Source organism: Scylla paramamosain, unplaced genomic scaffold (genome assembly GCF_035594125.1).
Source record: "Scylla paramamosain isolate STU-SP2022 unplaced genomic scaffold, ASM3559412v1 Contig143, whole genome shotgun sequence".
Taxonomy (NCBI): Eukaryota; Metazoa; Arthropoda; class Malacostraca; order Decapoda; family Portunidae; genus Scylla; species Scylla paramamosain.
The window spans coordinates 118268-142135 of record NW_026973808.1 but is presented as its reverse complement, the minus strand read 5'-3'; the positions used below and the strand labels follow the sequence as shown (position 1 = coordinate 142135).

Sequence of the window (23868 nt, the reverse complement as noted above, 5' to 3'; positions counted from 1 at the left end):
AAATAAATAAAAAGAGAGAATAAAGCTTTCATGTAAGGTACAATAATAATAGAGTCCTTTAAAGAGAATAATAATGTCACCTTTCATTATCAATTGTTAGCTTTAATCTTGTCTGAGGTGAGGGTGCCATTGACTTCTTCCTCTCTCAACTGTCTATAGCTTGTCTATGTCATGCTGTAGCTGACTGCATTCATCTTGTGACTGAAGTGTGTGTCTAGAAAATCACATTGATTTTTTTTTTTTTTTTTTTTTTTTATGTAGGAAGGATACTTTGGCCAAGGGCAACAAAAATCTAATAAAAAAAAATGCCCACTGAAATGCCAGTCCCTTAAAAGGGTCAAAGCAGTGGTCAAAAATTGGTGGATAAGTGTCTTGAAACCTCCTCTTGAAGGAATTCAAGCCAGGGAAGAGTGGAAATACAGAAGCAGGCAAGAGGAGTTCCAGAGCTTACCAGAGAAAGGGATGAATGATTGAGAATAATGGTTAATCCCCAGTGCATTAGAGAAGGTGGACAGGAATAGGAGTGAGAGGAAGAAGAAAGTCTGGTGTGCAGCGAGGCCATGGAAGGAGGGAGGCATGCAGAAAGCTAGTAAGAAGATCAGAAGAGCAGTTAGCATGAAAATAGCAGTAGAAGACAGCTAGAGATGCAACATTGCGGCGGTGTGAGAGAGGCTGAAGACAGTCAGTTAGAGGAGAGGAGTTGATGAGACGAAAAGCTTTTGATTCCACCCTGTCTAGAAGAGCAGTATGGAGTGGAACCCCCCCAGACATGTGAAGCATACTCCATACATGGACGGATAAGGCCCTTGTACAGAGTTAGCAGCTGGGGGTGCTAGAAAACTGAGGAGACGTCTCTAGAACACCTAACTTCATAGAAGCTGTTTTAGCTAGAGATGATGATGTGAAGTTTCCAGTTCAGATTATAAGTAAAGGACAGACCGAGGATGTTCAGTGTAGAAGAGGGGGACAGTTGGAGTGTCATTGAAGAAGAGGGGATAGTTGTCTGGAAGGTTGTGTCGAGTTGATAGATGGAGGAATTGAGTTTTTGAGGCACTGAACAATACCAAGTTTGCTCTGCCCCAATCAGAAATTTTGGAAAGACTCAGAAGTCAGGCGTTCTGTGGCTTCCCTGCGTGATATGTTTACCTCCTGAAGGGTTGCAAGTCTATGAAAAGACGTGGAAAAAGTGCAGGTGTGGTATCACTCAGCGTAGGAGTGGATAAGACAAGAAGTTTGGTTTAGAAGATCATTAATGAATAATAAGAAGAGAGTGGGTGACAGAACGCTGAGGAACACCACTGTTAATAGATTTAGGAGAAGAACAGTGACTGTCTACCACAGCAGCAATAGAACGGTCAGAAAGGAAACTTGAGATGAAGTTACAGAGAGAAGGATAGAAACCGTAGGAGGGTAGTTTGGAGATCAAAGCTTTGTGCCAGACTCTATCAAAAGCTTTTGATATGTCCAAGGCAACAGGAAAAGTTTCACCAAAATCTCTAAAAGAGGATGAATTTCTCCAAGACTCAGTAAGGAAAGCCAGAATATCACCAGTAGAGCGGCCTTGAGACGGAACCCATACTGGCGATCAGATAGAAGGTTGTGAAGTGATAGATGTTTAAGAATTTCCCTGTTGAGGATAGATTCAAAAACTTTAGATAGGCAGGGAAATTAAAGCAATAGGACGGTAGTTTGAGGGATTAGAACGGGTTTCACCCTTTTTAGGAACAGGTTGAATGTAGGCAAACTCTCCAGCAAGAAGGAAAGGTAGATGTTGACAGACACAGCTGAAAGAGTTTGACTAGGCAAGGTGCAAGCACGGAGGCACAGTTTCGGAGAACACATAGGTGAGGGACCCCATCAGGGTCCATAAGCCTTCCAAGGGTTTAGCTGCCAGCGAGGGCATGGAAAACATCATTGCAAAGAATTTTAATAATAGGTGGCATGAAGTAGTCAGAGGGTGGAGGAGAGGGAGGAACAAGCCCAGAATCCTCCAAGGTAGAGTTTTTAGCAAAGGTTTGAGCAAAGAGTTCAGCTTTAGAAATAGATGTGATAGCAGTGGTGCCATCTGGTTGAAATAGAGGAGGGAAAGAAGAAGAAGCAAAGTTATTGGAGATATTTTTGGTTAGATGCCAGAAATCACGAGGGGAGTTAGATCTTGGAAAGGTTTTGACATTTTCTGGTTAATGAAGGAGTTTTTGGCCAGTTGGAGAACAGACTTGGCATGGTTCCAGCCAGAAATATAAAGTGCATGAGATTCTGGTGATGGAAGGCTTAAGTACCTTTTGTGGGCAACCTTCTCTATCATGTATAGCACGAGAACAAGCTGTGTTAAACCAAGGTTTAGAAGGTTTAGGGCAAGAAAAGAGTGAGGAATGTACGCCTCCATGCCAGACACTATCACCTACTGTTATGCGCTTCAGCACACAAAGACGGCTCTCTGACATGGAAGCAGTAGGTCATTCCAAGGAAAATCAGTAAAATTACCTCCCTCAGGTCCCCCCAACTAGCAGAGGCAAAAACACCAGAGGCACCTTCACTTAGGGGGATCCTGAGTGGAGGGATTGGAGTGATAGGACAAGATAAAGATATGAGATTGTGATCGGAGTTTACATACAAAATACTTATAATACAGAGAAATAAATAAAAAATAGAACAGCTTTCTATGGGTACAATAATAATAGAGTCCTTTAAAGAGAGAATAATGTCACCTTTCATTATCAATTGTTAGCTTTGTCTTGTCTGAGGTGAGGGTGCCACTGACTTCTTCCTCTCTCAACTGTCTATAGCTTGTCTATGTCATGCTGTAGCTGACTGCATTCATCTTGTGACTGAAGTGTGTCTGAAAATCACATTGATTTTTTTTTTTTTTTTTTTTTTTTTATGTAGGAAGTTGATACTGGCCATAGGGCAACAAAAATCTAATAAAAAAAAAATGCCCACTGAAATGCCAGTCCCTTAAAAGGGTCAAAGCAGTGGTCAAAAATTGGTGGATAAGTGTCTTGAAACCTCCCTCTTGAAGGAATTCAAGTCATAGGAAGGGTGGAAATACAGAAGCAGGCAAGGAGTTCCAGAGTTTACCAGAGAAAGGGATGAATGATTGAGAATACTGGTTAACTCTTGCGTTAGAGAGGTGGACAGAATAGGAGTGAGAGGAAAGAAGAAAGTCTTGTGCAGCGAGGCCGCGGAAGGAGGGGGAGGCATGCAGTTAGCAAGATCAGAAGAGCAGTTAGCATGAAAATAGCGGTAGAAGACAGCTAGAGATGCAACATTGCGGCGGTGTGAGAGAGGCTGAAGACAGTCAGTTAGAGGAGAGGAGTTGATGAGACGAAAAGCTTTTGATTCCAACCCTGTCTAGAAGAGCAGTATGAGTGGAACCCCCCAGACATGTGAAGCATACTCCATACATGGACGGATAAGGCCCTTGTACAGAGTTAGCAGCTGGGGGGGTGAGAAAAACTGGCTGAGACGTCTCAGAACACCTAACTTCATAGAAGCTTGTTTTAGCTAGAGATGAGATGTGAAGTTTCCAGTTCAGATTATAAGTAAAGGACAGACCGAGGATGTTCAGTGTAGAAGAGGGGACAGTTGAGTGTCATTGAAGAAGAGGGGATAGTTGTCTGGAAGATTGTGTCGAGTTGATAGATGGAGGAATTGACTTTTTGAGGCATTGAACAATACCAAGTTTGCTCTGCCCCAATCAGAAATTTTAGAAAGATCAGAAGTCAGGCGTTCTGTGGCTTTCCTGCATGATATGTTTACCTCCTGAAGGATTGCACGTCTATGAAAAGACGTGGAAAAGTGCAGGGTGGTATCATCAGCGTAGGAGTGGATAAGACAAGAAGTTTGGTTTAGAAGATCATTAATGAATAATAAGAAGAGAGTGGGTGACAGAACGCTGAGGAACACCACTGTTAATAGATTTAGGAGAAGAACAGTGACTGTCTACCACAGCAGCAATAGAACGGTCAGAAAGGAAACTTGAGATGAAGTTACAGAGAGAAGGATAGAAACCGTAGGAGGGTAGTTTGGAGATCAAAGCTTTGTGCCAGACTCTATCAAAAGCTTTTGATATGTCCAAGGCAACAGCAAAAGTTTCACCAAAATCTCTAAAAGAGGATGACCAAGACTCAGTAAGGAAAGCCAGAAGATCACCAGTAGAGCGGCCTTGACGGAACCCATACTGGCAATCAGATAGAAGGTTGTGAAGTGATAGATGTTTAAGAATCTCCCTGTTGAGGATAGATTCAAAAACTTTAGATAGGCAGGAAATTAAAGCAATAGGACGGTAGTTTGAGGGATTAGAACGGTCACCCTTTTTAGGAACAGGTTGAATGTAGGCAAACTTCCAGCAAGAAGGAAAGGTAGATGTTGACAGACACAGCTGAAAGAGTTTGACTAGGCAAGGTGCAAGCACGGAGGCACAGTTTCGGAGAACAATAGGAGGGACCCCATCAGGTCCATAAGCCTTCCGAGGGTTTAGGCCAGTGAGGGCATGGAAAACATCATTGCAAAGAATTTTAATAGGTGGCATGAAGTAGTCAGAGGGTGGAGGAGAGGGAGGAACAAGCCCAGAATCCTCCAAGGTAGAGTTTTTAGCAAAGGTTTGAGCAAAGAGTTCAGCTTTAGAAATAGATGTGATAGCAGTGGTGCCATCTGGTTGAAATAGAGGAGGGAAAGAAGAAGAAGCAAAGTTATTGGAGATATTTTTGGTTAGATGCCAGAAATCACGAGGGGAGTTAGATCTTGAAAGGTTTTGACATTTTCTGTTAATGAAGGAGTTTTTGGCTAGTTGGAGAACAGACTTGGCATGGTTCCAGCCAGAAATATAAAGTGCATGAGATTCTGGTGATGGAAGGCTTAAGTACCTTTTGTGGGCAACCTCTCTATCATGTATAGCACGAGAACAAGCTGTGTTAAACCAAGGTTTAGAAGGTTTAGGGCAAGAAAAAGAGTGAGGAATGTACGCCTCCATGCCAGACACTATCACCTCTGTTATGCGCTCAGCACACAAAGACGGCTCTCTGACACGGAAGCAGTGGTCATTCCAAGGAAAATCAGCAAAATACCTCCTCAGGTCCCCCCAACTAGCAGAGGCAAAACGCCAGAGGCACCTTCACTTAGGGGGATCCTGAGGAGGGATTGGAGTGATAGGACAAGATAAAGATATGAGATTGTGATCGGAGTTTACATACAAAATACTTATAATACAGAGAAATAAATAAAAAATAGAACAGCTTTCATGGGTACAATAATAATAGAGTCCTTTAAAGAGAATAATGTCACCTTTCATTATCAATTGTTAGCTTTGTCTTGTCTGAGGTGAGGGTGCCACTGACTTCTTCCTCTCTCAACTGTCTATAGCTTGTCTATGTCATGCTGTAGCTGACTGCATTCATCTTGTGACTGAAGTGTGTCTGAAAATCACATTGATTTTTTTTTTTTTTTTTTTTTTTTTTTTTAATGTAGGAAGGATACTGGCCAAGGGCAACAAAAATCTAATAAAAAAAAAATGCCCACTGAAATGCCAGTCCCTTAAAAGGGTCAAAGCAGTGGTCAAAAATTGGTGGATAAGTGTCTTGAAACCTCCCTCTTGAAGGAATTCAAGTCATAGGAAGGTGGAAATACAGAAGCAGGCAAGGAGTTCCAGAGTTTACCAGAGAAAGGGATGAATGATTGAGAATACTGGTTAATTCTTGCGTTAGAGAGGTGGACAGAATAGGAGTGAGAGAAAGAAGAAAGTCTTGTGCAGCGAGGCCGCGGAAGGAGGGGAGGCATGCAGTTAGCAAGATCAGAAGAGCAGTTAGCATGAAAATAGCGGTAGAAGACAGCTAGAGATGCAACATTGCGGCGGTGTGAGAGAGGCTGAAGACAGTCAGTTAGAGGAGAGGAGTTGATGAGACGAAAAGCTTTTGATTCCACCCTGTCTAGAAGAGCAGTATGAGTGGAACCCCCCCAGACATGTGAAGCATACTCCATACATGGACGGATAAGGCCCTTGTACAGAGTTAGCAGCTGGGGGGGTGAGAAAAACTGGCGGAGACGTCTCAGAACACCTAACTTCATAGAAGCTGTTTTAGCTAGAGATGAGATGTGAAGTTTCCAGTTCAGATTATAAGTAAAGGACAGACCGAGGATGTTCAGTGTAGAAGAGGGGGACAGTTGAGTGTCATTGAAGAAGAGGGGATAGTTGTCTGGAAGATTGTGTCGAGTTGATAGATGGAGGAATTGACTTTTTGAGGCATTGAACAATACCAAGTTTGCTCTGCCCCAATCAGAAATTTTAGAAAGATCAGAAGTCAGGCGTTCTGTGGCTTCCCTGCGTGATATGTTTATCTCCTGAAGGGTTGGACGTCTATGAAAAGACGTGGAAAAGTGCAGGGTGGTATCATCAGCGTAGGAGTGGATAAGACAAGAAGTTTGGTTTAGAAGATCATTAATGAATAATAAGAAGAGAGTGGGTGACAGAACGCTGAGGAACACCACTGTTAATAGATTTAGGAGAAGAACAGTGACTGTCTACCACAGCAGCAATAGAACGGTCAGAAAGGAAACTTGAGATGAAGTTACAGAGAGAAGGATAGAAACCGTAGGAGGATAGTTTGGAAATCAAAGCTTTGTGCCAGACTCTATCAAAAGCTTTTGATATGTCCAAGGCAACAGCAAAAGTTTCACCAAAATCTCTAAAAGAGGATGACCAAGACTCAGTAAGGAAAGCCAGAATATCACCAGTAGAGCGGCCTTGACGGAACCCATACTGGCGATCAGATAGAAGGTTGTGAAGTGATAGATGTTTAAGAATCTCCCTGTTGAGGATAGATTCAAAAACTTTAGATAGGCAGGAAATTAAAGCAATAGGACGGTAGTTTGAGGGATTAGAACGGTCACCCTTTTTAGGAACAGGTTGAATGTAGGCAAACTTCCAGCAAGAAGGAAAGGTAGATGTTGACAGACACAGCTGAAAGAGTTTGACTAGGCAAGGTGCAAGCACGGAGGCACAGTTTCGGAGAACAATAGGAGGGACCCCATCAGGTCCATAAGCCTTCCGAGGGTTTAGGCCAGCGAGGGCATGGAAGACATCATTGCAAAGAATTTTAATAGGTGGCATGAAGTAGTCAGAGGGTGGAGGAGAGGGAGGAACAAGCCCAGAATCCTCCAAGGTAGAGTTTTTAGCAAAGGTTTGAGCAAAGAGTTCAGCTTTAGAAATAGATGTGATAGCAGTGGTGCCATCTGGTTGAAATAGAGGAGGGAAAGAAGAAGAAGCAAAGTTATTGGAGATATTTTTGGTTAGATGCCAGAAATCACGAGGGGAGTTAGATCTTGAAAGGTTTTGACATTTTCTGTTAATGAAGGAGTTTTTGGCTAGTTGGAGAACAGACTTGGCATGGTTCCAGCCAGAAATATAAAGTGCATGAGATTCTGGTGATGGAAGGCTTAAGTACCTTTTGTGGGCCACCTCTCTATCATGTATAGCACGAGAACAAGCTGTGTTAAACCAAGGTTTAGAAGGTTTAGGGCAAGAAAAAGAGTGAGGAATGTACGCCTCCATGCCAGACACTATCACCTCTGTTATGCGCTCAGCACACAAAGACGGCTCTCTGACACGGAAGCAGTGGTCATTCCAAGGAAAATCAGCAAAATACCTCCTCAGGTCCCCCCAACTAGCAGAGGCAAAACGCCAGAGGCACCTTCACTTAGGGGGATCCTGAGGAGGGATTGGAGTGATAGGACAAGATAAAGATATGAGATTGTGATCGGAGTTTACATACAAAATACTTATAATACAGAGAAATAAATAAAAAATAGAACAGCTTTCATGGGTACAATAATAATAGAGTCCTTTAAAGAGAATAATGTCACCTTTCATTATCAATTGTTAGCTTTGTCTTGTCTGAGGTGAGGGTGCCACTGACTTCTTCCTCTCTCAACTGTCTATAGCTTGTCTATGTCATGCTGTAGCTGACTGCATTCATCTTGTGACTGAAGTGTGTCTGAAAATCACATTGATTTTTTTTTTTTTTTTTTTTTTTTTTTTTTATGTAGGAAGGATACTGGCCAAGGGCAACAAAAATCTAATAAAAAAAAAATGCCCACTGAAATGCCAGTCCCTTAAAAGGGTCAAAGCAGTGGTCAAAAATTGGTGGATAAGTGTCTTGAAACCTCCCTCTTGAAGGAATTCAAGTCATAGGAAGGTGGAAATACAGAAGCAGGCAAGGAGTTCCAGAGTTTACCAGAGAAAGGGATGAATGATTGAGAATACTGGTTAACTCTTGCGTTAGAGAGGTGGACAGAATAGGAGTGAGAGAAAGAAGAAAGTCTTGTGCAGCGAGGCCGCGGAAGGAGGGGAGGCATGCAGTTAGCAAGATCAGAAGAGCAGTTAGCATGAAAATAGCGGTAGAAGACAGCTAGAGATGCAACATTGCGGCGGTGTGAGAGAGGCTGAAGACAGTCAGTTAGAGGAGAGGAGTTGATGAGACGAAAAGCTTTTGATTCCACCCTGTCTAGAAGAGCAGTATGAGTGGAACCCCCCCAGACATGTGAAGCATACTCCATACATGGACGGATAAGGCCCTTGTACAGAGTTAGCAGCTGGGGGGGTGAGAAAAACTGGCGGAGACGTCTCAGAACACCTAACTTCATAGAAGCTGTTTTAGCTAGAGATGAGATGTGAAGTTTCCAGTTCAGATTATAAGTAAAGGACAGACCGAGGATGTTCAGTGTAGAAGAGGGGGACAGTTGAGTGTCATTGAAGAAGAGGGGATAGTTGTCTGGAAGATTGTGTCGAGTTGATAGATGGAGGAATTGACTTTTTGAGGCATTGAACAATACCAAGTTTGCTCTGCCCCAATCAGAAATTTTAGAAAGATCAGAAGTCAGGCGTTCTGTGGCTTCCCTGCGTGATATGTTTATCTCCTGAAGGGTTGGACGTCTATGAAAAGACGTGGAAAAGTGCAGGGTGGTATCATCAGCGTAGGAGTGGATAAGACAAGAAGTTTGGTTTAGAAGATCATTAATGAATAATAAGAAGAGAGTGGGTGACAGAACGCTGAGGAACACCACTGTTAATAGATTTAGGAGAAGAACAGTGACTGTCTACCACAGCAGCAATAGAACGGTCAGAAAGGAAACTTGAGATGAAGTTACAGAGAGAAGGATAGAAACCGTAGGAGGATAGTTTGGAAATCAAAGCTTTGTGCCAGACTCTATCAAAAGCTTTTGATATGTCCAAGGCAACAGCAAAAGTTTCACCAAAATCTCTAAAAGAGGATGACCAAGACTCAGTAAGGAAAGCCAGAATATCACCAGTAGAGCGGCCTTGACGGAACCCATACTGGCGATCAGATAGAAGGTTGTGAAGTGATAGATGTTTAAGAATCTCCCTGTTGAGGATAGATTCAAAAACTTTAGATAGGCAGGAAATTAAAGCAATAGGACGGTAGTTTGAGGGATTAGAACGGTCACCCTTTTTAGGAACAGGTTGAATGTAGGCAAACTTCCAGCAAGAAGGAAAGGTAGATGTTGACAGACACAGCTGAAAGAGTTTGACTAGGCAAGGTGCAAGCACGGAGGCACAGTTTCGGAGAACAATAGGAGGGACCCCATCAGGTCCATAAGCCTTCCGAGGGTTTAGGCCAGCGAGGGCATGGAAAACATCATTGCAAAGAATTTTAATAGGTGGCATGAAGTAGTCAGAGGGTGGAGGAGAGGGAGGAACAAGCCCAGAATCCTCCAAGGTAGAGTTTTTAGCAAAGGTTTGAGCAAAGAGTTCAGCTTTAGAAATAGATGTGATAGCAGTGGTGCCATCTGGTTAAAATAGAGGAGGGAAAGAAGAAGAAGCAAAGTTATTGGAGATATTTTTGGTTAGATGCCAGAAATCACGAGGGGAGTTAGATCTTGAAAGGTTTTGACATTTTCTGTTAATGAAGGAGTTTTTGGCTAGTTGGAGAACAGACTTGGCATGGTTCCAGCCAGAAATATAAAGTGCATGAGATTCTGGTGATGGAAGGCTTAAGTACCTTTTGTGGGCCACCTCTCTATCATGTATAGCACGAGAACAAGCTGTGTTAAACCAAGGTTTAGAAGGTTTAGGGCAAGAAAAAGAGTGAGGAATGTACGCCTCCATGCCAGACACTATCACCTCTGTTATGCGCTCAGCACACAAAGACGGGTCTCTGACACGGAAGCAGTAGTCATTCCAAGGAAAATCAGCAAAATACCTCCTCAGGTCCCCCCAACTAGCAGAGGCAAAACACCAGAGGCACCTTCACTTAGGGGGATCCTGAGGAGGGATTGGAGTGATAGGACAAGATAAAGATATGAGATTGTGATCGGAGTTTACATACAAAATACTTATAATACAGAGAAATAAATAAAAAATAGAACAGCTTTCATGGGTACAATAATAATAGAGTCCTTTAAAGAGAATAATGTCACCTTTCATTATCAATTGTTAGCTTTGTCTTGTCTGAGGTGAGGGTGCCACTGACTTCTTCCTCTCTCAACTGTCTATAGCTTGTCTATGTCATGCTGTAGCTGACTGCATTCATCTTGTGACTGAAGTGTGTCTGAAAATCACATTGATTTTTTTTTTTTTTTTTTTTTTTTTTTTTTTTATGTAGGAAGGATACTGGCCAAGGGCAACAAAAATCTAATAAAAAAAAAATGCCCACTGAAATGCCAGTCCCTTAAAAGGGTCAAAGCAGTGGTCAAAAATTGGTGGATAAGTGTCTTGAAACCTCCCTCTTGAAGGAATTCAAGTCATAGGAAGGTGGAAATACAGAAGCAGGCAAGGAGTTCCAGAGTTTACCAGAGAAAGGGATGAATGATTGAGAATACTGGTTAACTCTTGCGTTAGAGAGGTGGACAGAATAGGAGTGAGAGAAAGAAGAAAGTCTTGTGCAGCGAGGCCGCGGAAGGAGGGGAGGCATGCAGTTAGCAAGATCAGAAGAGCAGTTAGCATGAAAATAGCGGTAGAAGACAGCTAGAGATGCAACATTGCGGCGGTGTGAGAGAGGCTGAAGACAGTCAGTTAGAGGAGAGGAGTTGATGAGACGAAAAGCTTTTGATTCCACCCTGTCTAGAAGAGCAGTATGAGTGGAACCCCCCCAGACATGTGAAGCATACTCCATACATGGACGGATAAGGCCCTTGTACAGAGTTAGCAGCTGGGGGGGTGAGAAAAACTGGCGGAGACGTCTCAGAACACCTAACTTCATAGAAGCTGTTTTAGCTAGAGATGAGATGTGAAGTTTCCAGTTCAGATTATAAGTAAAGGACAGACCGAGGATGTTCAGTGTAGAAGAGGGGGACAGTTGAGTGTCATTGAAGAAGAGGGGATAGTTGTCTGGAAGATTGTGTCGAGTTGATAGATGGAGGAATTGACTTTTTGAGGCATTGAACAATACCAAGTTTGCTCTGCCCCAATCAGAAATTTTAGAAAGATCAGAAGTCAGGCGTTCTGTGGCTTCCCTGCGTGATATGTTTATCTCCTGAAGGGTTGGACGTCTATGAAAAGACGTGGAAAAGTGCAGGGTGGTATCATCAGCGTAGGAGTGGATAAGACAAGAAGTTTGGTTTAGAAGATCATTAATGAATAATAAGAAGAGAGTGGGTGACAGAACGCTGAGGAACACCACTGTTAATAGATTTAGGAGAAGAACAGTGACTGTCTACCACAGCAGCAATAGAACGGTCAGAAAGGAAACTTGAGATGAAGTTACAGAGAGAAGGATAGAAACCGTAGGAGGATAGTTTGGAAATCAAAGCTTTGTGCCAGACTCTATCAAAAGCTTTTGATATGTCCAAGGCAACAGCAAAAGTTTCACCAAAATCTCTAAAAGAGGATGACCAAGACTCAGTAAGGAAAGCCAGAATATCACCAGTAGAGCGGCCTTGACGGAACCCATACTGGCGATCAGATAGAAGGTTGTGAAGTGATAGATGTTTAAGAATCTCCCTGTTGAGGATAGATTCAAAAACTTTAGATAGGCAGGAAATTAAAGCAATAGGACGGTAGTTTGAGGGATTAGAACGGTCACCCTTTTTAGGAACAGGTTGAATGTAGGCAAACTTCCAGCAAGAAGGAAAGGTAGATGTTGACAGACACAGCTGAAAGAGTTTGACAAGGCAAGGTGCAAGCACGGAGGCACAGTTTTGGAGAACAATAGGAGGGACCCCATCAGGTCCATAAGCCTTCCGAGGGTTTAGGCCAGCGAGGGCATGGAAGACATCATTGCAAAGAATTTTAATAGGTGGCATGAAGTAGTCAGAGGGTGGAGGAGAGGGAGGAGCAAGCCCAGAATCCTCCAAGGTAGAGTTTTTAGCAAAGGTTTTAGTGAAGAGTTCAGCTTTAGAAATAGATGTGATAGCAGTGGTGCCATCTGGTTGAAATAGAGGAGGGAAAGAAGAAGAAGCAAAGTTATTGGAGATATTTTTGGTTAGATGCCAGAAATCACGAGGGGAGTTAGATCTTGAAAGGTTTTGACATTTTCTGTTAATGAAGGAGTTTTTGGCTAGTTGGAGAACAGACTTGGCATGGTTCCAGCCAGAAATATAAAGTGCATGAGATTCTGGTGATGGAAGGCTTAAGTACCTTTTGTGGGCCACCTCTCTATCATGTATAGCACGAGAACAAGCTGTGTTAAACCAAGGTTTAGAAGGTTTAGGGCAAGAAAAAGAGTGAGGAATGTACGCCTCCATGCCAGACACTATCACCTCTGTTATGCGCTCAGCACACAAAGACGGCTCTCTGACACGGAAGCAGTGGTCATTCCAAGGAAAATCAGCAAAATACCTCCTCAGGTCCCCCCAACTAGCAGAGGCAAAACGCCAGAGGCACCTTCACTTAGGGGGATCCTGAGGAGGGATTGGAGTGATAGGACAAGATAAAGATATGAGATTGTGATCGGAGTTTACATACAAAATACTTATAATACAGAGAAATAAATAAAAAATAGAACAGCTTTCATGGGTACAATAATAATAGAGTCCTTTAAAGAGAATAATGTCACCTTTCATTATCAATTGTTAGCTTTGTCTTGTCTGAGGTGAGGGTGCCACTGACTTCTTCCTCTCTCAACTGTCTATAGCTTGTCTATGTCATGCTGTAGCTGACTGCATTCATCTTGTGACTGAAGTGTGTCTGAAAATCACATTGATTTTTTTTTTTTTTTTTTTTTTTTTTTTTATGTAGGAAGGATACTGGCCAAGGGCAACAAAAATCTAATAAAAAAAAAATGCCCACTGAAATGCCAGTCCCTTAAAAGGGTCAAAGCAGTGGTCAAAAATTGGTGGATAAGTGTCTTGAAACCTCCCTCTTGAAGGAATTCAAGTCATAGGAAGGTGGAAATACAGAAGCAGGCAAGGAGTTCCAGAGTTTACCAGAGAAAGGGATGAATGATTGAGAATACTGGTTAACTCTTGCGTTAGAGAGGTGGACAGAATAGGAGTGAGAGAAAGAAGAAAGTCTTGTGCAGCGAGGCCGCGGAAGGAGGGGAGGCATGCAGTTAGCAAGATCAGAAGAGCAGTTAGCATGAAAATAGCGGTAGAAGACAGCTAGAGATGCAACATTGCGGCGGTGTGAGAGAGGCTGAAGACAGTCAGTTAGAGGAGAGGAGTTGATGAGACGAAAAGCTTTTGATTCCACCCTGTCTAGAAGAGCAGTATGAGTGGAACCCCCCCAGACATGTGAAGCATACTCCATACATGGACGGATAAGGCCCTTGTACAGAGTTAGCAGCTGGGGGGGTGAGAAAAACTGGCGGAGACGTCTCAGAACACCTAACTTCATAGAAGCTGTTTTAGCTAGAGATGAGATGTGAAGTTTCCAGTTCAGATTATAAGTAAAGGACAGACCGAGGATGTTCAGTGTAGAAGAGGGGGACAGTTGAGTGTCATTGAAGAAGAGGGGATAGTTGTCTGGAAGATTGTGTCGAGTTGATAGATGGAGGAATTGACTTTTTGAGGCATTGAACAATACCAAGTTTGCTCTGCCCCAATCAGAAATTTTAGAAAGATCAGAAGTCAGGCGTTCTGTGGCTTCCCTGCGTGATATGTTTATCTCCTGAAGGGTTGGACGTCTATGAAAAGACGTGGAAAAGTGCAGGGTGGTATCATCAGCGTAGGAGTGGATAAGACAAGAAGTTTGGTTTAGAAGATCATTAATGAATAATAAGAAGAGAGTGGGTGACAGAACGCTGAGGAACACCACTGTTAATAGATTTAGGAGAAGAACAGTGACTGTCTACCACAGCAGCAATAGAACGGTCAGAAAGGAAACTTGAGATGAAGTTACAGAGAGAAGGATAGAAACCGTAGGAGGATAGTTTGGAAATCAAAGCTTTGTGCCAGACTCTATCAAAAGCTTTTGATATGTCCAAGGCAACAGCAAAAGTTTCACCAAAATCTCTAAAAGAGGATGACCAAGACTCAGTAAGGAAAGCCAGAATATCACCAGTAGAGCGGCCTTGACGGAACCCATACTGGCGATCAGATAGAAGGTTGTGAAGTGATAGATGTTTAAGAATCTCCCTGTTGAGGATAGATTCAAAAACTTTAGATAGGCAGGAAATTAAAGCAATAGGACGGTAGTTTGAGGGATTAGAACGGTCACCCTTTTTAGGAACAGGTTGAATGTAGGCAAACTTCCAGCAAGAAGGAAAGGTAGATGTTGACAGACACAGCTGAAAGAGTTTGACTAGGCAAGGTGCAAGCACGGAGGCACAGTTTCGGAGAACAATAGGAGGGACCCCATCAGGTCCATAAGCCTTCCGAGGGTTTAGGCCAGCGAGGGCATGGAAGACATCATTGCAAAGAATTTTAATAGGTGGCATGAAGTAGTCAGAGGGTGGAGGAGAGGGAGGAACAAGCCCAGAATCCTCCAAGGTAGAGTTTTTAGCAAAGGTTTGAGCAAAGAGTTCAGCTTTAGAAATAGATGTGATAGCAGTGGTGCCATCTGGTTAAAATAGAGGAGGGAAAGAAGAAGAAGCAAAGTTATTGGAGATATTTTTGGTTAGATGCCAGAAATCACGAGGGGAGTTAGATCTTGAAAGGTTTTGACATTTTCTGTTAATGAAGGAGTTTTTGGCTAGTTGGAGAACAGACTTGGCATGGTTCCAGCCAGAAATATAAAGTGCATGAGATTCTGGTGATGGAAGGCTTAAGTACCTTTTGTGGGCCACCTCTCTATCATGTATAGCACGAGAACAAGCTGTGTTAAACCAAGGTTTAGAAGGTTTAGGGCAAGAAAAAGAGTGAGGAATGTACGCCTCCATGCCAGACACTATCACCTCTGTTATGCGCTCAGCACACAAAGACGGGTCTCTGACACGGAAGCAGTAGTCATTCCAAGGAAAATCAGCAAAATACCTCCTCAGGTCCCCCCAACTAGCAGAGGCAAAACACCAGAGGCACCTTCACTTAGGGGGATCCTGAGGAGGGATTGGAGTGATAGGACAAGATAAAGATATGAGATTGTGATCGGAGTTTACATACAAAATACTTATAATACAGAGAAATAAATAAAAAATAGAACAGCTTTCATGGGTACAATAATAATAGAGTCCTTTAAAGAGAATAATGTCACCTTTCATTATCAATTGTTAGCTTTGTCTTGTCTGAGGTGAGGGTGCCACTGACTTCTTCCTCTCTCAACTGTCTATAGCTTGTCTATGTCATGCTGTAGCTGACTGCATTCATCTTGTGACTGAAGTGTGTCTGAAAATCACATTGATTTTTTTTTTTTTTTTTTTTTTTTTTTTTTTTATGTAGGAAGGATACTGGCCAAGGGCAACAAAAATCTAATAAAAAAAAAATGCCCACTGAAATGCCAGTCCCTTAAAAGGGTCAAAGCAGTGGTCAAAAATTGGTGGATAAGTGTCTTGAAACCTCCCTCTTGAAGGAATTCAAGTCATAGGAAGGTGGAAATACAGAAGCAGGCAAGGAGTTCCAGAGTTTACCAGAGAAAGGGATGAATGATTGAGAATACTGGTTAACTCTTGCGTTAGAGAGGTGGACAGAATAGGAGTGAGAGAAAGAAGAAAGTCTTGTGCAGCGAGGCCGCGGAAGGAGGGGAGGCATGCAGTTAGCAAGATCAGAAGAGCAGTTAGCATGAAAATAGCGGTAGAAGACAGCTAGAGATGCAACATTGCGGCGGTGTGAGAGAGGCTGAAGACAGTCAGTTAGAGGAGAGGAGTTGATGAGACGAAAAGCTTTTGATTCCACCCTGTCTAGAAGAGCAGTATGAGTGGAACCCCCCCAGACATGTGAAGCATACTCCATACATGGACGGATAAGGCCCTTGTACAGAGTTAGCAGCTGGGGGGGTGAGAAAAACTGGCGGAGACGTCTCAGAACACCTAACTTCATAGAAGCTGTTTTAGCTAGAGATGAGATGTGAAGTTTCCAGTTCAGATTATAAGTAAAGGACAGACCGAGGATGTTCAGTGTAGAAGAGGGGGACAGTTGAGTGTCATTGAAGAAGAGGGGATAGTTGTCTGGAAGATTGTGTCGAGTTGATAGATGGAGGAATTGACTTTTTGAGGCATTGAACAATACCAAGTTTGCTCTGCCCCAATCAGAAATTTTAGAAAGATCAGAAGTCAGGCGTTCTGTGGCTTCCCTGCGTGATATGTTTATCTCCTGAAGGGTTGGACGTCTATGAAAAGACGTGGAAAAGTGCAGGGTGGTATCATCAGCGTAGGAGTGGATAAGACAAGAAGTTTGGTTTAGAAGATCATTAATGAATAATAAGAAGAGAGTGGGTGACAGAACGCTGAGGAACACCACTGTTAATAGATTTAGGAGAAGAACAGTGACTGTCTACCACAGCAGCAATAGAACGGTCAGAAAGGAAACTTGAGATGAAGTTACAGAGAGAAGGATAGAAACCGTAGGAGGATAGTTTGGAAATCAAAGCTTTGTGCCAGACTCTATCAAAAGCTTTTGATATGTCCAAGGCAACAGCAAAAGTTTCACCAAAATCTCTAAAAGAGGATGACCAAGACTCAGTAAGGAAAGCCAGAATATCACCAGTAGAGCGGCCTTGACGGAACCCATACTGGCGATCAGATAGAAGGTTGTGAAGTGATAGATGTTTAAGAATCTCCCTGTTGAGGATAGATTCAAAAACTTTAGATAGGCAGGAAATTAAAGCAATAGGACGGTAGTTTGAGGGATTAGAACGGTCACCCTTTTTAGGAACAGGTTGAATGTAGGCAAACTTCCAGCAAGAAGGAAAGGTAGATGTTGACAGACACAGCTGAAAGAGTTTGACTAGGCAAGGTGCAAGCACGGAGGCACAGTTTCGGAGAACAATAGGAGGGACCCCATCAGGTCCATAAGCCTTCCGAGGGTTTAGGCCAGCGAGGGCATGGAAGACATCATTGCAAAGAATTTTAATAGGTGGCATGAAGTAGTCAGAGGGTGGAGGAGAGGGAGGAACAAGCCCAGAATCCTCCAAGGTAGAGTTTTTAGCAAAGGTTTGAGCAAAGAGTTCAGCTTTAGAAATAGATGTGATAGCAGTGGTGCCATCTGGTTAAAATAGAGGAGGGAAAGAAGAAGAAGCAAAGTTATTGGAGATATTTTTGGTTAGATGCCAGAAATCACGAGGGGAGTTAGATCTTGAAAGGTTTTGACATTTTCTGTTAATGAAGGAGTTTTTGGCTAGTTGGAGAACAGACTTGGCATGGTTCCAGCCAGAAATATAAAGTGCATGAGATTCTGGTGATGGAAGGCTTAAGTACCTTTTGTGGGCCACCTCTCTATCATGTATAGCACGAGAACAAGCTGTGTTAAACCAAGGTTTAGAAGGTTTAGGGCAAGAAAAAGAGTGAGGAATGTACGCCTCCATGCCAGACACTATCACCTCTGTTATGCGCTCAGCACACAAAGACGGGTCTCTGACACGGAAGCAGTAGTCATTCCAAGGAAAATCAGCAAAATACCTCCTCAGGTCCCCCCAACTAGCAGAGGCAAAACACCAGAGGCACCTTCACTTAGGGGGATCCTGAGGAGGGATTGGAGTGATAGGACAAGATAAAGATATGAGATTGTGATCGGAGTTTACATACAAAATACTTATAATACAGAGAAATAAATAAAAAATAGAACAGCTTTCATGGGTACAATAATAATAGAGTCCTTTAAAGAGAATAATGTCACCTTTCATTATCAATTGTTAGCTTTGTCTTGTCTGAGGTGAGGGTGCCACTGACTTCTTCCTCTCTCAACTGTCTATAGCTTGTCTATGTCATGCTGTAGCTGACTGCATTCATCTTGTGACTGAAGTGTGTCTGAAAATCACATTGATGATCATTAAATAATTCATATGCCATCCATACAATCACATAAGAACATAAGAAATAAGGGAAGCTGCAAGAAGCGACCAGGCTTACACGTGGCAGTCCCTGTATGAAACACTCCTACCTATTTCCATCTGTTATCCCCATCCATAAACTTGTCTAATCTTCTCTTAAAGCTCTCTAGTGTCCTACCACTAACTACATGATTACTGAGTCCGTTCCACTCATCTACCACTCGATTTGAGAACCAATTTTTTCCTATCTCCTTCCTAAACCTAAATTTTTCAAGCTTGAACCCGTTATTTCTTGTTCAAAGGTTGGCTATTTGTCTGGAATGAATATGAGTACAATGCAAGGTGAGGCACCACACAGGATATGAATGCAGCCCAACACTCTCCAACGTACAAAACCTTAGTTACCTGCACCCATAAATTAACATTAAAATTATATTAAAATGCCCTTTAGTCCCTCCCAAATAACACCATATCAATGTGTCAATGTGTATTCAATGCATATTAATAACACAGCTGCCTTGAAATATTTCAATATACAGTCTGCATAACACCTACCTACACTCACCTCACATAACAACAAAATAACCTCTCACACACACACACACACACACACACACACACACACACACACACACACACCTCATGAATATTCCCTTGAACCTAACCTAACCTAACCTACACTCACCTCACCTAACAAGAAAACAACCTCTCTCTCACTCTCTCTCACACACACACACACACACACACACACACACACACACACACACACACACACACACACACACCTCATGAATATTCCCTTGAACCTAACCTAACCTAACCTAACCTAACCTAACCTACACTCACCTCACCTAACAAGAAAACAACCTCTCTCTCACTCTCTCACACACACACACACACACACACACACACACACACACACACACACACACACACACACACACACACACACACACACACACACACACGTCTCAGAAACATGCTGCCGCCTGACGCGCCTCGGCCTACTCGTGCCACCAGACACCACAATAAGATAACACCCCTAAAGGTGCCACGTACGGACCGGTACAGACTCAGTGTGATTCCCACCATGGTGTGAGCCATCAATCAATAGTCTCTTCTAGAGTTGACTTACCTTTAGGATTAATGTCAAGTATTTCCCCACCACCAATGTACATTTTCACTTTGTTGACTGCCTAAAGAATAAACCGTTTATTATTATTATTATTATTATTATTATTATTATTATTATTATTACACACACACACACACACACACACACACACACACACACACACACACACACACACACACACACACACACACACACACACACACACCTCATGAATATTCCCTTGAAGTGTTCCTTTGACGTGACCCGAGACACGAGGCCTTCCCGGTACAAGTTAACTTAGTGAATACTTGCAAATTAGTACTTGTTAGGCTAGGTCCTTTTTGGTTAAATTAGGTTAATGAAGGAGGTTAATGAAGGTAGTTTAGCTTAGGTTAATGACCTCAGCAAAGCCCTGTTTTCATAATATTCTAATTCTCATTCTTAGACAATTCTTAGACATTCTTAGACAAGGAATGTGAAAAGTGGTTCATCTCTCTCTCTCTCTCAAGCCAGCTACTCAAGCTTGACTGGGGCACAGGAACAAAAAAAGCAACATTGCATGTTCTTTGTTAAACTGAAATTTTATACCACACCCTAAAAAAAAAAATAAAATAAAAAATAAAAAAAATAAAAAATAAAAAAAAGCATATATAACACACACACACACACACACACACACACACACACACACACACACACACACACCCTAGGGAGTCATTAACCTAACCTAACCACCACTACCACCACCTAACCTGGTGCCACTCATGAAGGAATGTGGTCCCAGGATGACTGGGCTTATGGCTTAGTCAAAATGGGTTCCCAGTTATTAATTTGTGTTAGTTATGCTTATAAGGACTCCACACATTGCTTCTGGCACTGCTAATTGCTTTGTGTCACAGCGAAACGGTAAAAGATCACCCATTGCTACACATCTTGCCATGCAGTATCAAATTAATAACCTTATACAAGTCACACCAGCCTGTTATTAAGAAATTAAGGTTTTAAATGTAGACAGTCTTTCATGAGCTTGCATTGATGGGATATGCTACTTATAGTGAGAAATTCCTAACAAAAACTTCATTAATCTCAAGACACCAACAGAATCCCAAATGGAAACAAATATCTATTCTGTATTTGCACAATTCCTCTATTTAAGTGCACACCGAGGCATCTGTACATTCCCTTAACCTTAATCTTTCTACTCACCGCGGGAAAAGTGCAGCTGAAGGAGGGAGCAGGAAAAAAAAGCCACATTTTGAAGCCAAGCCATTTCTGACCTTGCGCTACGTGACTTACAAGGGGAAGAGACCGCGGGCTTAAATATTTTCTTTGTTATGGTTATGTTAGCATTTATCTCTGGCCTTTTTTCGTATTTTTCCCATTATTAATTTCTCATTTTCTTATTTTGTAATGCTTTAGTGACAGTGTTAATGATGAACCAATCCAATTATATAAATCTTTTTTATTTTTTTATTTGGGTGGATGGGGGAATTTCTTGGTCTACAAATTTTCATTACACACATAATCCCAGTGGCTGTACTTAAGATAAAAACTGTTTGCTCTAGAACACTCCTGGCTTTACATATCTGCTTTACTTACGGTCCCAAAACATTTTACAATATTCAAGCCTAACACATTTCAGTCTGATAAATGCTTCATGTAATCTGTTTATCATATCCTCTAACTCAACTTTGTTTTTATGGGTGAGGATGACTTAATTAAAATGAATCCAAAACATTTTCCCACACAAGATATTAGGAATTATAACTTATTCTCTAAAGACTCAAGTTTGTTTATGTGTGAAGCCTACATTACCTACTCCACAGAAGATATTAGCAATTATATCGTATTTTTAAAGACTTAATTTTGTCTGTGTGTGTGTGGGAGACCAAACTGAAAACATAGTTATTTCAATTACTCGGTAAATTCAGCTAGGAGAGGTATATTTGTGACCACCTAACCTGCTAGTATCTCCTAAAGTAAACTCCATTCAAAAGTTTCATTGATAGGCAGGTGAGGTATAGAGAGGTCAAACTCCACCACCCCTCTTTAATTTGAGAAAAAATAATAGAAAACTTCAAGAGAGAGAGAGAGAGAGAGAGAGAGAGAGAGAGAGAGAGAATTGGTGGGACATGATATAGTTTACTTGAGTGGAGAAGAGGTCAGGAAGAAGATAAATAAATGAATAAATAAATAAAACGCTATTTTCTCCACCACCCATTCCTTACCCATCAAAAAAAATTAAATAAATAAACAAAAAAAACATTATTTTCTCCCTGTCACCCATTTCTTCACCCATTTCTTCCCCATCACCCATCACTTACCGAGTCCAGCACCACCACCACCGTGTAGCTAAATGGGAGATGGGCAGCCGTCCCATACACTGTGTTCTGGAAGATCCCAATGGCAACTGTAATGGGAGGGGAATGGGTTAGCAGGACTGGTGATGGTGATGAGGAGGAGGAGGAGGAGGAGGAGAGAAGATAAGGAAGAGATAAAGAAAAAAAACAGATAGAAACTAAATTATTTATCCTCCTCCTCCTCTTCCTCCTCCTCCTCCTCCTCCTCCTGTCTTCCTCTGCAATCATCAAAGTAGACGTGTGTTTTTAATCTAGGTTATTATTAGTGCAAAGTTTAAGTTAGAATCTCTCTCTCTCTCTCTCTCTCTCTCTCTCTCTCTCTCTCTCTCTCTCTCTCTCTCTCTCTCTCTCTCTCTCTCTCTCTCTCTCTCTCTCTCTCTCTCTCTCTCTCTCTCTCTCTCTCTCTAGTTGAAGTGGTGGAGGTTTTCAAGGGTGTTTTTAAGGTTCTAGTGACAGATTAATAACATTTCTATATTATTAACAGGAGAAACACTCTTGAGAACCTCCACTACTTTCCAAAGGCTGTAATTGAAGTGATGCAGGTTTTCAAGGGGGTTTTTAAGGTTCTAGAGACAGATTAATAACATTTCTATATTATTAACAGGAGAAACACTCTTGAGAACCTCCACTACTTTCCAAAGGCTGTAATTGAAGTGATGCAGGTTTTCAAGGGGGTTTTTAAGGTTCTAGAGACAGATTAATAACATTTCTATATTATTAACAGGAGAAACACTCTTTTAAAAGGCTCTCACTGAACTAACACAGGTTTTCAATGGTGTTTTTTAAGGTTCCAGTGACAGATTAACAACATTTCTGCAACTACACCCTTGAGAAAAGACTGGTGAATAGGTAGAAGGAGAAGGAAGAAGAGGAAGAAGAAAAGGAGGAGGAGGAGGAGGAGGAGGAGGAGGAGGAGGAGGAGGAGGAGGAGGAGGAGGAGGAGGAGGAGGAGGAGGAGGAGGAGGAGGAAGACAATTAGTTCACCCTTAATTAAGAAGAAAAAAAAATTATTATCTTTAAAAATCTGACTTAATTTTCTTTTTCCCCATAGTAATTAAAGGTAACTCTCTCTCTCTCTCTCTCTCTCTCTCTCTCTCTCTCTCTCTCTCTCTCTCTCTCTCTCTCTCTCTCTCTCTCTCTCTCTCTCATATTTTTATTAATTCTTTCTACTGTTTCTCAATCTTTTCCTTCCTTCCTTCCTTCCTTCTTCTAAACATGTCTCTCTCTCTCTCTCTCTCTCTCTCTCTCTCTCTCTCTCTCTCTCTCTCTCTCTGTAATTCCTTCATTTCTTAGTCATTATTAACTTCATTTCCTTTACACTTCCAAACGCCTCTGAACAACCCCAAACACACCCACACACACCCAGACACCACCACACACCCGCAAACACACACACACACACCCAGACACCACCACACACCCGCAAACACACCCACACACACCCAGACACCACCACACACCCGCAAACACACACACACACACCCAGACAACACCACACACCCGCAAACACACACACACACACCCAGACACCACCACACACCCGCAAACACACACACACACACCCAGACAACACCACACACCTCCAAACACACCCAAACACACCCACACTAACTCAGACGTGTCCCTCACCCCCCCTCACCCCCAATATGTAATCACCCCTTATATGTAATTCATATAAGATAAATTAGTTTAATATTCTGTCTCTCTCTCTCTCTCTCACACACACACACACACATACACTTCAATGATACACAAAATAATAATAACAAAAATAAGAAATAAAGAATGAATAGGGAATGATTGATAATACAACTCTCTCTCTCTCTCTCTCTCTCTCTCTCTCTCTCTCTCTCTCTACATACGTTCTTGGCAGTGATGAACAGTAAGAAGAAGAACAAGAAGAAAGGCAAATAGAAGAAGAAGAAGAAGAAGATAAGACAATAAGATAAAAACCAAAGATATATATATATAAAGCAAAAACACACTTACCAAACCTACACAAACATGAACCAAGCCTCTCTGGAACACAACAGCTGACACCACACCTCCCCAAACAACACTCCCCAACCCAGTGGAGCCGTACA

The 23868-nt window shown here is 42.1% G+C and overlaps 2 long non-coding RNA genes across 2 annotated transcripts; both read right to left on the bottom strand.

Annotated features, from left to right (window-relative positions):
- Window positions 1–2703: 2703 nt before the first annotated feature.
- On the bottom strand, window positions 2704–11572 carry LOC135099537 (uncharacterized). The gene is made up of 4 exons (XR_010268073.1): window positions 10432–11572; window positions 7858–7988; window positions 5284–5414; window positions 2704–2839 (listed from the first exon to the last, which is right to left on the bottom strand). It is a non-coding gene; the product is annotated as an uncharacterized LOC135099537 (long non-coding RNA).
- A 443-nt stretch (window positions 11573–12015) lies between these two features.
- On the bottom strand, window positions 12016–21644 carry LOC135099536 (uncharacterized). Its single transcript, XR_010268072.1, has 4 exons — window positions 20631–21644; window positions 18157–18287; window positions 15581–15711; window positions 12016–13138 (listed from the first exon to the last, which is right to left on the bottom strand). It is a non-coding gene; the product is annotated as an uncharacterized LOC135099536 (long non-coding RNA).
- Window positions 21645–23868: the final 2224 nt, after the last annotated feature.